This window comes from Muscardinus avellanarius (genome assembly GCF_963383645.1).
Source record: "Muscardinus avellanarius genome assembly, chromosome: 4".
Classification (NCBI taxonomy): domain Eukaryota; kingdom Metazoa; phylum Chordata; class Mammalia; order Rodentia; family Gliridae; genus Muscardinus; species Muscardinus avellanarius.
Genome location: NC_137789.1, coordinates 135,963,105 through 135,977,856, shown reverse-complemented (window position 1 = coordinate 135,977,856; position 14,752 = coordinate 135,963,105). Strand labels below are relative to the sequence as shown.

At 44.8% G+C, this 14,752-nt stretch overlaps 1 pseudogene across 1 annotated transcript; it reads left to right on the top strand.

Moving 5' to 3' along the window:
* Positions 1-11,362: 11,362 nt before the first annotated feature.
* On the top strand, positions 11,363-13,535 carry LOC308262754 (heat shock protein HSP 90-beta-like; annotated as a pseudogene). Its single transcript has one exon. The product of its transcript is annotated as a heat shock protein HSP 90-beta-like (transcript).
* Positions 13,536-14,752: the final 1,217 nt, after the last annotated feature.

Genomic DNA, 14,752 nt, shown 5'->3' with positions numbered 1-14,752 from the left:
CCAATGGTTTATATATCTGCCTTTAGAACAGTACTACACTGTTTCAATTATTGTAGCTTTATATGGTTTGAAATCAGAAAATATATATCTTCTAGCTTTGATCTTTTTCAAGATCGTTTTGGGTATCTAGAGTCCATTTTCCATATTAGGATAGATTTTTTTTTCTGAAAAATAAATATATAATTATATGATAGTTTCACCTAAAAAAAATAGAAAAAAAATATTCTCTGGTAAGAAAGAAAGTAAAAAGAAATATTGAAATGTTATCTTTAAGTCATCAAAAGCTTGGTATCAGACAAATGAAACTGTTATGTGAGATTATCATTTTTAATTTTGGATAAATTGCTATAATACTAGATGTCAACCACTAAGCCAAGCATGGGAAGGAGGGATGGGGAGAGAATGGGGTGGGGATCGGGTGGGGGCTGACTGGGCGATGTGTGCATGTATGTCTACAAAAGTTTGTATCCCACTATGATGTATGAATACAGTGCACCAATAAAAATAAATAAATAAATAAATAAATAAATAAATAAATAAATAAAATCAATGGCAAAGCGGGTGTGGTGGTGCATGCTTTTAATCCCAGCATTAGGGAGGCTGAGACCGGAGAATCGCAGTTTGAGGACAGCCTCAGCTACTAAGTGAGGCCCTCTACAACTCAGTGAGACCCGGTTTCAAAATAAAGAATAAAAAATAGGGCAGGGGGTGTAGCTCAGAGGTCGAATGCCCCTGGGTTCCATCCCCAAAACCGCAAAAAAAAAAAAAAAAAAAAAAATCAATGGCAGGGCCTGGTGTGATGGTGTACACATGTAATCCCAGTACTTGGGAGCCTGAGACAGGAGGATCTCAGGTTCAATGCCAGCCTCAGCAACCTAGGGAGGCCCTCAACAACTTAGGGAGACCCTGTTGTAAAAAAAACAGGTACTGGGGGATGTAGCTCAGGGTTCAATCCCTACTACAAAAAAAAAAAAAAAAAAAAAAAAAAAAGAAGAGCCAGGCATGCCTGTAATCCCAGTACCTGGGAGGGGAAGACAGGACAATCACAGGTTTGAGTCCAGCCTTGGCAATTTAGTGAAACTTCAGCAATTTTGCAAGGCTATGTCTTAAATAAAAAAATAAAAAGGGTTGGGGGTACAGGTTAGAGGTAGAACAGCCCTGGATTAGATCCCCAATAGAAAAAGAGAGAGAGAGAGAGAGAGAGAGAGAGAGAGAGAGAGAGAGAGAGAGAGAGAGAGAAGAGAAAAGAAAACCAACCAAACAAAAATTGTCTGTTGGAGGAAGTCTGTAATCCCAGTCCTTGGGAGGCTGAGATAAGAGGAGCCCAGATTCGCTACCAATCTCAGCAACTTGGTGAGGCCTTGGCAATTTAGGGAGACCCTGTTTTAAAATGAAATAATAAAATAGGGTTGGGGGTGTAGCCCAGAGTTAGAATGCCCCTGGGTTCAAGACCTAGTACCCCCCCACACACGTATTAGCAGTTCTTATTACATGCACATAGAAGGGTGCTCAGAAAATAAAGTAAGGCCAGGTGTGGCGATGCTCACTTGTAATCCCAATGCTTGGGAGGCTGAGACAGGAAGATAGCAGGTTCAAGGACAGCCTCAGCAATTTAGGCTGCCATTTCGTTAGACCCTGTTTCAAAATAAAGAATAAAATAGGGCTGGGGGTGCATGTTGGAGGTAGAATACTCCTGGGTTCCATTTCCCAGGAAAACACACACACACAAATAAAAAATTAAAAAAAGATGGGTATGAGCTGGGCATAGTGGCACGCTTGTAATCCCAGTACTTGGGAGGCTGAGACAGGAGGATCGGGCAGGTTCTAAGCCAGACTCAGCTACTTTAGTGAGGCTCTCAGCAACTTAGTGAGACTGTTTCCAAATAAAATATAAAATAGGTCTGGGAGTGTAGCCTGGAGGTAGAAGGCCCTGGATTCCATCCCCAGTTACCCCCCCCCCCCAAAGATGGATATGTCCTGGGGGCATCTGAAATAGCTCCTTGGGACTTGGCGCCCTTGGGAGGAAGGAAGGAGAGTGTCCCCAGCAGGGCGCTTTCAGGCCCAATCAGCTTTTCCCCTGGAATGACAGGGCTACAGGAGGTTATCTGGGGCCACCTCCATTATTTTACGAGGGGGAGTAGTTGGCTGTAAAATCACCCCTTCTGCCAGGCGATCGGGAAGCCGCCCTGAGGGGCCGGTGGGCGGGTGAGCGCAGTCACCCCGCCGGCTCCGGGAGGTGTGTCCCGGAGCTGCTCAGCCTCGGGCGGGGTGGAGGGAGCGAGGAGGGCGGGCACCCCGGCACCCCGGCACCCCGGCACCCCGCCGCAGCTGCACCTTTGGTCAAGGTTGTTTCTCCTTCCTCTGCCTGTACACGGAGGAGGCCCAGCCACAGCAAGCAAGGTAAAAGCGCAGAGGCTGTGCGAAGCCGAAGCCGGTGTAGGGAGACGAGTCAGCGCAGGCCTTGGCACCTGCGGCGCCCCGCCCGCGCCATCCTGCGGCCTGTGCGGGTGTGAGGAAGACCCGCCTTGTCTCCTAGGAGCCCGGGCAGGGCCTGGCAGCCCCAGCTGGAGAGCCGGCAGTAGCATCAGGGTCCTTGCCACGGTGTGCTTTTCTGATCAAGGTGCTTTCCTTTGAGGAGGCTGTTTGGACGCAGCAAGCCATTCTCTGCTAGGCTCTTTGCAATACCACCTCCACTGGGGCATTTGACCTCGAACTCCACCCCTAGCCCTATTTTATTTTTTGTTTGAAAACAGGGTCTCACTAGGATGCAAAGAGTGAGTCTTGCTAGATGGCTGAGGTTAACAGGAACCTGTGATCTTCCCATCCCCAGTCCTACCAAATCAGCTGCCGATGGGGCTTTGGGAATCTTAATAATTTCACGGATTTTTTTCTTTTTTTTTTTTTTGTGAGACAGGATCTCACTTTATTGTCCCAAGCTGTTCTCAAATACATAAATTCAAGTTATCTTCCCTCCTCGGCCTCCTGAGTAGCAGCCATTTTGTCTCCAAGTTACACCCCCACCCCTTTTTATTTTCTGTTTCAAACAGGGTCTTGCTAGGTGGCTAAGGCTGGTCTGGAATCTGGGATCCTCCTGTTTCAGCCTCCCAAGTGCTGGAATTACAGACATGTGCCACGGCACCCGGCTTGACATTGGCATTTTAGCAGAGGTTGCGTTGACTCTTTAGATCACTTTTGGTAGTATGGTCACTTTCATGATATTTATCTTACCTATCCAAGAATATGGGAGGTCTTTCTATCTTCTAAGATTGTCTTTGATTTCTTCATTGTTATATAATTTTCATTATGGATGTCTCTTACTTCTTTGGTTAGATTTATTCCCAAGAGTATTTCATTATTTTATTTTATGAGGCTATTGTGAATGAAATTTTTTTTCCCCAGATTTCTTTTTCAGTAGATTTCTGGTTGGTATATAGATAACCTGTTGATTTCTCGAAACTGATTTTGTATCTGGATGTCATCTTTGAAGTTCTAGGAGCCCAGCATGGTGGTGCGTTCATGTCATCCCAGTACTTGGGAGGCTGAGACAGGAGGATCGCAGGTACTTACTTGGTCAGCCTCAGCACGTTAGTGATACTTTCCACATAAAACCTAATATAGGGCTGCGGGTGTAGCTCAGAGGCAAAGTGCTCCTGGGTTTCAATCTCCAGCACATAAATAAATAAATAAATAAATAAATAAATAAATAAATAAAATTCCCAGGCCCTTGCAATACCTGGCAAGAGGCATTCAGTCTGGGCATGGTTGTGCACACCTGTAGTCCCCGTACTCAGGAGGCTGAGACAAAAGGATCACAGGTACAAGACCAGTCTCAGCAACTCAGTGAGACCCTGTTTCAACATAAAAAATAAAATTGGTCTGGCAGTGTAGCTCAGAGGTAGAATGCCCCTGGGTTTAATCCCTAGCACACTACACACACACACATGCATACACACACACACACACACACGCACACACATGTGCCCACATTTAATACATGTCTGCTGAGTGAATGAGTGAAGAGCAGGTGGCAGCAGAACCCAGGAGCGTATGGACCAGTTGTGCAGGGCAGGGCCGTACTCGTCATGCAGGCTCCTGCTTCAGTTTGCGACTTGGTCTAAACATGTGTTCTTCCCTTGAGGAAACTCTGGGTTTACATTCGGCAAGAGGTATTTAGGTTAGTTATGGATTAAGACTTGGAAATATTTTTAAAAATTCCAAAATGTATCTGCGTGGGAGGCCAAGGCCCGGCTTTCTCCCGATCTTTTTGAGGACAGAACCTCCTGTGCATTCTCTCCACCCGTGACCTGTTGCTGAGGGTCAACCACTGCAGAATTCTCCACCGAACACCAGTGTGGCCACAGCCGCTGGAGTCACGCGTGCCCTGGACTTTGTCACGTCGGCTCAGAGCTCCAGCTCAGGAATGCCCGCACCCTGGTCCGCGGCAGGACTCCCTGCCTTTGGCTTGCACACCTCCCAGGCCCCGCTCGGCTGCTCGCCGACAGCATGGCTGCCTCTGCTCTTTTTTCTAAAACGAGTGGCCTCTTTTCTGCTTCCATTTCCACGGGGAGATGTCCCTTCCTCCTTTCTAAGGCCAGTCCCTTGGACATTGGGCTCCAGCCTTGCCAGTCTCTGCACCATCATCCTCACCTCCCTGCCTCATCTCCCGCACGCGCGTGTGTGTGCGTGTGTGTGCACGTGTGTGCGTGCGCACACGTGTGTGTGTGCACTCACGCGTGCACTGCTTTCTTCTTCACTCAGTGTTCTTCCTTGGTTTGCAAAGCACTTCTTCTGCTGCCTTCAGTATTCAATCTTCTCCCCATTCCCAAATATCAGTAGTCCTTCTCATTTAGTCCCCTCTTTCTTTCTTTTTCTTTTCTTTTTGGTACTAGGGATTGAATCCAGTGGTATTCTGCCCGTGAGCAACACCCTCAACTCTATTTTATTTTTATTTTGAAAATATAGGTTGCTCAAAGTCTCTCTACTTGCTGAGGTTGTTTTTGAACCTGCCATCTTCCTGTCTCAGCCTCCCAAAGTGTCGAGATTACAAATGTGCACCACGATGCCCAGCTTCATTTAGTTCTTTTTTTCATTTAGTTCTTTTTGAAATAGAGTCTCACTAAGATGAGGAAGGTCTACTAAGTTGCTGAGGCTGACTTTGAACCTGTACTCCTCCTGTCTCAGCTTCCCAAGTACTCAGATTACAGGCATGTGTGCGCCAGCACGTTCCTCTCATCTAGATTTCTTTCTTTCTTTCTTTCTTTCTTTCTTTCTTTCTTTCTTTCTTTCTTTCTTTCTTTCCTTCTTTCTTTCTTTCTTCCTTCCTTCCTTCCTTCCTTTCTTCCTTTCTTTCATTTATTTTGTAGTACTGGAGTTGAGACAGGGCATTCACCTCTAAGCTACACCTTCAGCCCCTTTAAAAAATTTTTTTGAGCCAGGCGTGGTGGTGCACGCTTGTAATCCCAGCATTTGGGAGGCTGAGACAGGAGGATTGTGGTTTGAGGACAGCTGCATCTACTTAGTGAGGCCCTCTGTAACTCAGTGAGACCCTGTTTCAAAATAAAGAATAAAAAATAGGGCTGGGGGTGTAGCTTGGAGGTAGAATGCCCCTGGGTTCAATCCTCAGTAACACACACACACACACACACACACACACACACACACACACACACACAAAACACATTTTTTAAAGGGTCGTGCTAGGTTGATGCAATTTTCACTAAGTTGCTGAGGTTTGGCCTTGAATCTGCAGTCCTCCTGTCTCAGCTTCTCAGGCACTAGGATTATAGGTATGCACCTCCACCATGCCCACACATGATTTGCGCTCTCTGGTATACTTCATATAATCTAACACCACTTCCTATCCAAGACATTTGACATTTCTGAGTCTTAGTAAAAAGAAGGTTGTTGTGATAAATACAATCTATGCATATTAAAGGTCCAGCAAAGTGCCTTGCATAAATGGGTGCTTTCTAAATAGCTGTACTTTGAATTATTATTGTAAATAATAAGCCAGACATGGTGGCACATGCCTATAATCCCAGAACTTGGGAGACTGAGCAGTAGGATTGCAGGTTTGAAGCCAGCCTTACCAACCTAGTGAGAACCCGTTTCAAAAAAGAAAGAAAGAAAGAAAGAAAGAAAGAAAGAAAGAAAGAAAGAAAGAAAGAAGATAGGGCTGATGTGTATCTCAGAGGTAAAATGCCCCTGGGTTCAGATCCTAGCACCAATCATCATCATCAACAAATAGTGAGAGTTAGGTATGGTGGAACAAGCCTTATAATAACAAGCCTAGTACTTGGGAGGCTGAGACAGGAGGATTGCAAGCTTAAGGCAACAATTTTGCAAGACTATTTCAAAACAATAAAAGGGCTGGGGGTATAGCTCAGAGAATGTTCAATAACTAGTACAAAAAAATAATAAAAATAGCCAGGTGTAGTGTGCGTGCTGGCACACACTTGTGATTCCAGTACTTGGAAGACTGAGACAGAATAATCACAAGTTTGAGACCAGCCTCAGCAATTTAGTGAGACTTTCAACAACCGAGTGCGACCCTGTTTCAAAGCAAAATATAAACCGGGCATGGTGATGCATGCTTGTAATCCCTAGAACTATTTTATATCTGTTACAGTGTAACAGTGCTGAGGGCTCTTTTCTTCAATTCAACTAAAATTTGTTGAATTGGGAAATTAAAACTACTAAGCAGCTCAGTTGCAGTGTCAACAAATCTTTAATACAAAGTCGGTAGGAAATATGCTAGGCGTGGTGGTGCACACTTGTAATCCCAGCATTCGGGAGGCTGAGACTGGAGGATCGTGGTTCATGAACAGCCTCAGCTACTTAGTGAGGCCTCTGCAACTCAGTGAGACCCTGTTTCAAAATAAAGAATAAGCCGGGCGTGGTGGTGCACGCTTGTAATCCCCGGGCTTGGGAGGCTGAGACAGGAGGATGGCGCAGGTTCGAAGCCAGTCGCGCGCGCTGATTTAGGAGACCCTGTTTCCACATAAAAATGTAGAAATAGGTCTGGGAGTGTAGCTCGGAGTTGTAGAAGGGCTTCCAGGAACCCCAGTACCACAAAAAAAAAAGAATAAAAAATAGGGCTGGGGGTGTAGCTCAGAGGTAGAATGCCCCAGGGTTTCATACAAGTGCTACAAATAAATAATAAAGAAAGAATAAAAAATTGGGCTGGGTGTAGCTCAGAAGTAGAATGCTGCTGGGTTCAGTTCTTAACAACACAGACACACACATCAAAAAAAAACAAACAAACACAAAAACAAAAAAAACACACAAAATTAGTAGGAAATAGAGAAGAAAAGCAACATGCCTGCAAGACGTGCTGGAGAGGCCCAAAAGTGTAACTCTGCCCTCCCCTCAGACCCTGCCCCTTACGTAAAGTTTTCCCATTGGTGTGTTCTTATCAGTGTTCCCAAGGCAACAGAGCTACACCTCATTTAGGCAGATGGTTTTATGTTGTTGCTGTTCCGTATACTCATTAAGTGTAAGTGTATATATATATATATATATATATATATATATATATTTTTTTTTTTTTTTTTTTACCTCAGTTGTATCAGTTGCCCATTAATTGGTGGTGGTTTGAGGTAACATATTAAGCTTACATCCTACATATCAAAGCTGGGACAGGGAGAAAAGTAGGGAAACAGGCACTGAATTACAGCCAATGCACTGGCATATAATCTCTCAGAATGGAGCATAAGGTTTTAAGATGTGCCAGGCAGAGCTATTTGTGATCTTAGGGATTTTTTTTTTTTTTTTTTTTTTTTTTGCGGGTCTGGGGATGAAACTCAGGGACATTTGATCTCCGAGCTACATCCCTGCCCTATTTTTTATTCTTTATTTTGAAACAGGGTCTTATTGAGTTGCAAAGGACCTCACTAAGTAGCTGAGGCTGTCTGTGAACCACAATCCTCCTGTCTCAGCCTCCCAAATGCTGGGATTACAAGTGTGTGCCACCACACCCAGCTATCTTAGGGCTTTTAATTGTACATTCACACACACACACACACACACACATTTGAAGGCTAAGAGATCTAATTACCTCTAGATTCTTACTATGGGTAAAAATCAGGGCAAAAGATGGGGATAGGGGGAGTTTTGAAGAGGAGCAGGCAAAGCTGTTATTTTTCCCTTTCTTGCCTGCTTGAGTGCTTGCACAGCACTTAGTCTTGGATTGCCGTTTACATTTTAATTGGAAATCAATATGGGGCAATTCCCAATACTGGTACAATTTTTATTTGGAAACAGGGTGTCACTAGGCTGACGAGAGTCTCAGTATTTGCTGAGGCTTTCCTTGAACTTGAGATCCTTCTGTCTCAGCCGCCCAAGTAGAGATTACAGGTATGTGCCACCACGCCCAGCTATAAAATAGTATCACTGCCTCCAGCCTATAGGTTGATATCTCTATTCTTTTTAAACTTTCTATTGTGGTGAATTTTTTTTCTGGTACTTGAGATTGAATCTGGGAGCATTCTACCATTGAGCTACAGCCCAATCCTTTTTAAAATTTATTTATTTATTTACTTATTGTGGTACTAGAGATTAAAACCAGGGCATTCTAACTTTGAGCTACACCCTCAGTCCTACCTATTTTATTAGTTTATTTTGAATCAGGATCTCACTAAGTTGCTAAGGGCTTCACCAAGTTGCTGAGGCTGGCTGCAGACCTGAGATCCTCCTGTCTCAGCCTACCAAGTGCTGGGATTACAGGTGTGAGCCACCATACCTGGCTGTTGATTTTTGTTAGATAGCTAACTAGACATTAGCAATGGGGTCAGCTGGAAAAGACTGGAAATTTACCTGCAGATCCCTGCTCACTTTGATCCCCTTTTTTGTGGAAAAGGGGCAGAGAAACAGCAGTGTCACTAAGCTGTAGCATAGAAAAGGCAGTAAGTCACCCATATGTAATATGTACAAAGCAGGTGTTCCCCTGGAACACCCCATGCCTCTTTTCTTTTTCATTGTCCCAGGCCACTTTTCTATCTCCAGTAATGGCCCATTGCAGATGCTCCTGTTCTTTTTCTTTATTTGGCCTTTTTTATATGGTGTTCCCTCTTTCTTCCCTCTGTATTCCCCATTTGTGCTTTTGGTCTGAATGTTTATCATGGTCTGAATTTTTATCAAGTAGATAGGCAAGAACTGAGGTGGTGTGAAATAACTTTAGGCTCTCCCACCCTGTGATATCTTAAGTAATAAAGCAGTCATTTTTATTTTTATTTATTTTTATTTATTTTTTGTGGTACTGGGGTGGAACCCAGAGGCTTTCTACCTCCGGGCTATCTTTTTTTGCCCTATATTTTATTTGAAAATAGGATCTCACTAAGTTGCTGAGAGCCTCACTAAGTAGCTGAGGCTGGCTTTGAACCTGCGCGATCCTCCTGTCTCCACCTCCCAAGCACGGGGATTACAAACGTGCGCCACCACGCCCGGCTAAAAGCAGTTATTTTTAGCAAACTATAAATCACAGGCATTTGGATCCTGACTGGTAGGGTGCAGAGGCTAGATGTCCAACCAAGATATTATCTTGATAAAGATGTAAGATCTATTTGAGCTAGTTGTTAGTAAATTGTTACCTAGAGCAAGAAGAATCCCTACTGTTCCAAACACAGAATCATAGAAAACCGCTTAAATTATTCCTCTTAATTATAACCACCCTTATTAGACATTCAAATTTCTTTTGTATATCTTATCCATAACAAACTACTTATAACTTCCTCAAACCCTCTGTGATTTACTTAACCCTCTGATTTTTCTTCTTATCTTTTTTTGCCCTATGGGATAACTTAGCCACTTAGAACAAAAATCTTACCATACAAAATTATTTTCCAAGCCAGGTGTGGTGGCACACACTTGGAATCTCAGTACTTGGGAGGGTGAGACAGGAGAATCACAGGTTTGTGGTCAGGCTCAGTTAGTTAGGCCTTCTGCAACCTAGTGAGACCCTGTTTAAAAATAACAAATTGAAAAATAGGGCTGGGGATGCAGCTTAAAGGTAGAATGCCCTTGGGTTCAATTCTCAGTACCACAAAACAAAACTAAACAAAAAGACAGAAAAGAAACCAACTTTTCCACCTAAAAGCATTTCTATCTTTTAATTTTATTAAAATATTTATTCAAGCCAGGCGTGGTGGCGCATGCTTGTAATCCCCGCGCTTGGGAGGTGGAGACAGAAGGATGGCGAAGGTTCAAAGCCAGCCGTGCTGGCTTAAGAGACCCTGTTTCAAAAAAACAAACAAACAAACAACAACAACAAAAAAGTGTCTGGGAGTGTAGCCCAGAGATAGAAGGGTTTCCAGGAACCCCAGTACCACCCAAAAAAAAAAAAAGTTTTTTTTTCTTCATGCCTACAAATATCTTCTTTTATTTATTGTGTTTCTTTTTGTCTTTTTGGGCTTTGTGGTCAGTGTGTCCAGAGGGGCCGTCTTTGACTTACTTTGCTGGTGTAGCTTTGGATTTCCCCTTGACATAAACTTTTGATCTTTTATTTTTCTTCTGCAAAACAGATCCAGCATGCAACTCTACTGGCTAAATATTGTTAAGGAGTGCTTTATTGGTCTGATCGTTGTCTCTAAAAGATCATTTTTATGGCGCTCAGGTAAAAGACAAAATTACTTATTGACTTGAACTCTGATTTCCGGACAATATTCAGATGCATTACACACATAACAAAGAACACCAACAGGTAGGGACGACAAGGTTACAGATATATACTGCCCAAAGTGAATCCAGATCTAGAGCTTCCAAAACACACCCTGTCAGATTTTATTGTATAACACAGACATGGGCAAAACCTGTGCATTGGCCATGGTCTGTCTGCTTGTCATGGATGACTCTGAATAAAACGGATTCAGGGGGCCACTTAGTCTCCCATGGCAGGCAAGCACACCCAATAACCACCACAGCTCATCCCTTTTCATAGGATACCAAATAGAATTAATTCTTGAATAGTTGCTGAGTAAAGACGGAAAAGAAATAAACAAACCCAAAGATAGGCACCTAGAAATCCTCTAGTTAGACTAAATAAATAAATAAATAAATAAATAAATAAAACAGAAAATATATGTGTGCAAACCCAGGTGAAATTGCAAAGATCCATGAGCTCAAAAAAATGAAAGATCATGGTTTCTGTATTAAAAAGTTATATTCTGTTGTAAATTTGTATAGGTGCTTGCTTGTGAAGGCTCTTGTTTTTTCCTTCTTGCCAGAGAGAGCTTAGAATATAGAGCTTTAGAATCCTAGAATTGGCTTTCAAACCACTTTTGAAAATAGAACTATCGCTCGAGCCGCCCTGCAGCCAGACCCACGCCCGGCCCTGCTCAGTCGCGCTCGCCGCCGCCCGTCCTGCAAGATGCCGGAGGAAGTGCACCATGGAGAGGAGGAGGTGGAGACCTTCGCCTTCCAGGCAGAAATTGCCTAGCTCATGTGTCTCATCATTGATACTTTCTATTCCAACAAAGAGATTTTCCTTCGGGAGTTGATCTCTAATGCATCTGATGCCTTGGACAAGATTCGCTATGAGAGCCTGACAGATCCTTCCAAACTGGACAGTGGTAAAGAGCTGAAAATTGACATCATCCCCAACCCTCAGGAACGCACCCTGACTTTGGTGGACACAGGCATTGGCATGACCAAGGCTGACCTCATAAATAATTTGGGAACCATTGCCAAGTCTGGCACTAAAGCGTTTTTATGGAGGCTCTTCAAGCGGGTGCTGATATCTCCATGATCGGGCAATTTGGTGTTGGGTTTTACTCTGCCTACCTGGTTGCTGAGAAAGTGGTTGTGATCACAAAGCACAATGATGAGCAGTACGCCTGGGAGTCGTCGGCCGGCGGCTCGTTCACAGTCCGGGCGATCACGGTGAGCCCATTGGCCGGGGTACCAAAGTGATTCCCACCTCAAGGAAGACCAGACCGAGTACTTAGAGGAGCGGCGGGTCAAAGAAGTGGTGAAGAAGCACTCACAGTTCATTGGCTATCCCATCACCCTCTGCTTGGAGAAGGAGCGGGAAAAGGAAATCATTGATGATGAGGCAGAGGAGGAAAAAGGTGAGAAAGAGGAGGAAGACAAGGATGATGAGGAGAAGCCCAAGATTGAAGACGTGGGCTCAGACGAGGAGGACGACACTGGGAAAGATAAGAAAAAGAAAACCAAGAAGATCAAGGAGAAGTACATCAACCACGAAGAACTGAACAAGACCAAGCCCATTTGGACCAGAAACCCAGATGACATCACTCAGGAGGAGTACGGGGAGTTCTACAAGAGCCTCACCAACGACTGGGAAGACAACTTGGCCGTCAAGCACTCCTCTGTAGACGGCCAGCTGGAGTTCCGGGCTCTGCTGTTCATCCCTCGCTGGGCTCCCTTTGATCTCTTTGAGAACAAGAAGAAGAACAACAACATCAAGCTCTACGTGCGCCATGTGTTCATCATGGACAGCTGCGACGAGCTGATCCCCGAGTATCTCAACTTTATCCGTGGTGTTGTGGATTCTGAGGACTTGCCCCTGAACATCTCCAGAGAAATGCTGCAGCAGAGTAAGATCTTGAAAGTCATCCGCAAAAACATTGTTAAGAAGTGCTTAGAGCTCTTCTCTGAGCTGGTGGAAGATAAAGAGAACTATAAGAAATTTTATGAGGCCTTCTCTAAAAACCTGAAGCTTGGAATCCACGAGGACTCTACTAACCGGCGCCGCCTTTCTGAGCTGCTGCGCTATCACACCTCACAGTCTGGAGACGAGATGACCTCTTTGTCCGAGTATGTCTCCCCCATGAAGGAAACTCAGAAGTCCATCTACTACATCACTGGTGAGAGCAAAGAACAGGTGGCCAACTCGGCTTCTGTGGAGCGTGTGCGGAAGCGGGGCTTTGAGGTCGTGTACATGACTGAGCCTATCGACAAGTACTGCGTGCAGCAGCTCAAGGAGTTTAATGGGAAGAGCCTGGTATCCGTGACCAAGGAAGGTCTGGAGCTGCCTGAGGATGAGGAGGAAAAGAAGAAAATGGAGGAGGGCAGGGCAAAGTTCGAGAACCTCTGTAAACTTATGGAAGAGATTTTGGATAAGAAAGTTGAGAAGGTGACAATCTCCAATAGGCTCGTGTCTTCACCCTGCTGCATCGTGACCAGCACCTATGGATGGACGGCCAACATGGAGCGGATCATGAAGGCCCGGGCCCTCAGAGACAACTCCACCATGGGCTACATGATGGCCAAGAAGCACCTGAAAATCAACCCCGACCACTCCATCGTGGAAACTCTCTGCCAGAAGGCAGAGGCCGACAAGAACGACAAGGCCGTCAAGGACCTGGTTGTGCTGCTGTTTGAAACCGCACTGCTGTCTTCTGGCTTCTCCCTGGAAGACCCTCAGACCCACTCCAACCGCATCTACTGCATGATCAAGCTAGGCCTAGGCACTGATGAAGATGCAGTGACGGCTGAGGAGCCCAGTGCTGCTGTTCCTGACGAGATCCCCCCCCCTCGAGGGGGATGAGGATGCATCCCGCATGGAAGAAGTAGATTAGGATTCCCGCAAGGAAGCCGCGCCCTCTGTATAGTGTCCCCACGGCTCCCCAGCAGCCTGGAATGGCCCTGTCCCACCTGGCTCCCTCTGCTCATGTCTAGTAGTTTTCTTTCTTTCCTGTCCTTGTGTCTTGACAGGAAACAAAGCCCTGTAGCCCCGTCCTAGACTTGGCTTGACATGCAGGGTTGGACGTTGTGTTTGTTTTATTTTGAAATTAAAGTATGCAAAATAAAGAATGCATTTTTATACAAAAAAAGAAAATAGAACTATCTTAAAACCTTAACAAGAAACACTTAAACACTACCCAGAGCAGAAGTTCTTTCTGAGTTTGGCCAGCAGCAGCAGAGGCCTAGGTGTGAGATGTTATCAGTCACACCAAGGAAGGGGTAGTACACCCCTTCCAGAGCCAGCATGTAGGTGGGACAAGAGGGGTGACTTTACAGCAGACACCTTCCTTCTCATGCATATTAAATTTGGGATAGTGGAGAGCTTTTCTTTATTCTTATTTCTGCCACACCAAAGGGTCTATTTCTCTCCTCTTTTTGCCCCTCAAACAATCTCCACTCCCCCTTTTTTTTAAATAGTGAGGTAGTGCACTCCTAGCCCTATTTTTTGTTTTTTATATTTTTTGAGACAGGGTCTCAGTAGGTTGTGCAGTGCCTTACTAAAATTGCCCAGGCTGGTTTTAAACTGTTATTTTCCTGCCTCAGCCTCCCAAGTACTGGGATTATAGGTGTATACCGCCACACCCAGGGTCTTCAATATCATCCCAACTTATATCTGTATCCAAATGCTACGTACCTCTGAACACTCTCCATCCTTTCTGACATCACCACACCACCAAGCTTCTCACTAAACTAACTCCCGCTCATACTCTAAGATGGATGCCTCCTACCTTCAAGTACCTCCTCCTCTGGAAAGGCTTTTCTGACTTTTTCCAGAATTATGTGCCTTCTTTTGCTTCCTATTGTAACCTCTGCTGAATTCTTCTCTTATGAGACTGCGCTTTTTGTTTTGTTAGTTTTAGAGATAGGGTCTCAATAGATGGTCCAGGCTGCTCTCAAATAATTGACTTCCTGCCTCAGTCTCCCAGGTAGTGTATGCTGCCCACTGCGCCCAGCTCCAGGCTGCCTGCTCATCGCTTTTGGTAGTGCTGGGGATAAAACCTAGGGACTCGCACATGCTAGGCAAGCATTCTACCACTGAGCTACATCCCCA